We start from the raw sequence: 3,358 nt of genomic DNA on the forward strand, positions 1-3,358 counted from the left end.
TGCTTCAGTCATTTTTGTGGGCTCCTCAGTTTTTTACTATCTAACTTCTAAGAAGTAGATCTTCATCACTTAAGTTAACTTCCACTTGTTGGGATGAAGAGAACCCCTGGAAAGATGATATAAATGATTGACTGGGATTTTGCTAGACCCAGGCAGGCAGGGTATTCTCTTCAGGTACAGAGAGCAAAAATGGCTGCACTCTGTCTCAAGGCAGTATAAAACCAATCTGACTGCTTCTTCAAAGTAACAAGGTTTATTAAAGATGTGACTGAAGGTGGGACTAGGAGTGTGGCTCATGGATTATTCCCTATCACTAATAAAACTGTCATAGTTCCCACCAGTCTGACTTGGCTTTAAAGTTGCTTTGGTCCTTGGCAAAGCTGAGGCTACACTGATTACTCTCTCTGCCTAAAAGATTTTCCCTCTATTCTCATCTAATTCTAGGCTAACCTCACACAGGAATAAGTCTCTAGAATATTGATAGAAAAGAAAAGAAATCTGATATGAGGAGTGACCAAGTCTACCCCAGTGAGGCTAAAGCCTCCCACAAAAGCAAACTACGCAGTTCAGTCAATTCCCTCTCAGATTTCATCTTCTCAGAGTAATAGCAGAGTAGAAACCTCGAACAATCTTAAGAGTCTAGCCAGATTTCTCACTGGAACAAGTTAGAGATCTACAGGAGGTTAAAGCTTGATCTTGGAGATGGTCTTGCAACCAGAGTCTCCATCCCACTCCCCCAGCTGACAGTTGGTTTCCCTGGATTCTCCTTCTCTCCAAGATTCTAAAAGGTTTTGCCATTGCTTCCCCTGGTTCATCTGCTTTCCATGTCACTCTGCAATCTTGTTTCCTTTCCAAAATCTCTCCTTCAATACCCCATATGGCTGGTGTAGCCAGGTGAATAAGTAGTTCATAACACAGAAAAATGAGGAAGTATAACATTTTTTAAAAAGCTTTTATTCTTATATTTTTTTTAATCTGGAGTTCAAGGATAAAAAAAAATTGGCCCATGACAAAGGAAGTAAAGAATTTATAATTTTTTTAATAAATGCCACAGTGAGTCTTAATACAGAATCAAACATCAGTAAGATGGAATGCTGGTGCACATGCACAATTCCCCCCCCCCAAACAATTTAATGTCTTGGCAACAGCCATTGGGATAGTATCACTCACAACCAATGATAACACCCAAGGTCTTAGTTGATTACTGTAAATTACTTCTGAGCACATTTTATCTTCTACTGTGTGCTGATTTCCATAAAGAGTCAGTACTTCACTATTTCTTCTATCCAATTAATTATTTCTCATTATTTCTTCAATCCAAGAAACATACTTTGATACTCGAGCATAAACACCAGGTTTATTGGGCAGGGCACAGCCAAGACCCCAAGAAGTGACACCTTGTAAAATATATTTATCATTATCAAGACAAACGAGAGGTCCTCCACTATCGCCCTGTATGAAGAAAAATGCAGGAGTCAATGATCAAGTCTAATGATTAAATCATAGATGGACTGTACTGACTTTTAATAGAATGACTCACTCTTCCATGAGAAATGATTGTCTATATTTTTGTTTTTACAATCTCCCTTTCCTACATGTTCTTAAAACACTTCCCTTTTTGATGAAGCAATAATTTACTGGCTGTATTCCTTTCATGGTGCTTGGTGGTGAATAGTCTGCTAGTAGACTAGGGGAATCTATCAGTTTGGGTATTTCATTTTAAGTAAACAAATTGTAGAGACTATAATAAATACCCATCACTTCCTTCTCTGTTTATTTCTATTAGACAAGGTCAGGTCTAAGTGAAGACATGACACTGGCGGTGTCTGTCTTCAGCATGTAGCCACCTCTCTTCTATCGGAATGTATATCTTCTCCCAACCAGGTCTGCCAAGGTCTCGTGCTTCTTATTGATCTACATCTAGTAGAAGAGATCTAGAAAACCTACTCCCAGGGAGCCTTTTTTGCCATGGAGACAATGGCTTCTTTCATTGAGCTTATCCCATTAATGACTGCAGGTGAAAACAGATGAGAGGGAAATCTATTTGGGTAAAACTCTGGAGCCCTCCTCAAACCACATCACCTACTTTATCTTTACTTATGATCCTCCCTTGCTCATAAAGCGTGTCTGTGTGGTGCCATGGATACCTGATTAAAAGGAACAACATTTTGGGCTCTGTTTTGACCGTACAACATTATGGGGAAATTGAGGCTGGTGTTTCTTCTCATTGTTCTGACCAATGTGGCAATGAGAGTAAGATGGGAGATAGCATTTAAACCCAAGTTTAAACTCAGATGGGCATCTACAAACATTTCCTTACCTGACAGGTATCCTCGCCCCCTGTTAAATGACCAGCACAAAGTTCAGTAGATTTCACTCGTCCATTTAAAAGTGGATTACACACGTGGTTTGGGACCACAGGGAGGCTGGCTTGTTTGAGTTGACCTCGTGGAGAATTGTCTTAGTTGAGAAAAATTAAGAAATGGTTATGAAGCCCCAAATAGTTTACATGGAAATGTCAGGACTAACAAATTAGAAAAAAATTAGGTTGTATTATGTCTGGCTTAATCAAAATGGATAAATAAATGATAATAAATAAATATATTTGATTCATAAATAAGCAATAACAATAATAGTCGACATTTATATAATGCTTATGCCAGACGCCCACTGCATACTGTACCCAGAGACACTATAATATAACCTATTTTATTGCCTAAATGTTTCCAATACAATGATTTTTTGCCTCAACCACAAAAAGTCCAGAGGTTAAAGAGAGAGCAGTAAAGCACTTACAATTACTGTCTTATCTGACCCTCACAACAACTCTGGGATGGGGAGGAGTAGGTGCTATTAGTATTCCCATTTTATAAATGAGGAAACTGAGGCAGAGATTAAGTAATTTACCCAAAGTTATAGAGCTAATAAGTGTTCTGAGGTCAAATTTGAATTCAACCCCTCTCATCAATGGTATTGCTATTTATTTTATTACATTTTATTTCAGTCTGAGAACAGAGAATATATAAAATATGCAGTTATATGCCTGTTCTATCACACAACCTCAGATTTGGAAAGGGCATCAAGAGATATAGACAGAGACAGGAGGTCCTGGGTTCAGATCTGAGCTCAGAAACTATTTAGTTGTGTGACTTCATCTCAGTTGCCTAACTCTTAGCACCTTGGAATCAAATACTTGGTATAAATTCTAAGACAGAAGTTAAGAGTTAGAGAGAACGAGAGGGAGAGTGAGAAAGAAAGAGAAAGCAAGAAAGAAAGACAAAGACAAAGAGAAAGAAAAAGAAGAGAAGGAGAAGGAGAAGGAGAGAGAGAGAGAGAGAGAGAGAGAGAGAGAGAGAGA

At 38.4% G+C, this 3,358-nt stretch overlaps 1 long non-coding RNA gene across 1 annotated transcript; it reads right to left on the reverse strand.

Moving 5' to 3' along the window:
- Window positions 1–1,019: 1,019 nt before the first annotated feature.
- Window positions 1,020–2,462, reverse strand: LOC123256652. The gene is made up of 2 exons (XR_006506852.1): window positions 2,321–2,462; window positions 1,020–1,452 (listed from the first exon to the last, which is right to left on the reverse strand). It is a non-coding gene; the product is annotated as an uncharacterized LOC123256652 (long non-coding RNA).
- Between the last annotated feature and the right edge of the window lie 896 nt (window positions 2,463–3,358).

Source organism: Gracilinanus agilis, unplaced genomic scaffold, assembly GCF_016433145.1.
Source record: "Gracilinanus agilis isolate LMUSP501 unplaced genomic scaffold, AgileGrace unplaced_scaffold7691, whole genome shotgun sequence".
NCBI classification, from domain to species: Eukaryota; Metazoa; Chordata; class Mammalia; order Didelphimorphia; family Didelphidae; genus Gracilinanus; species Gracilinanus agilis.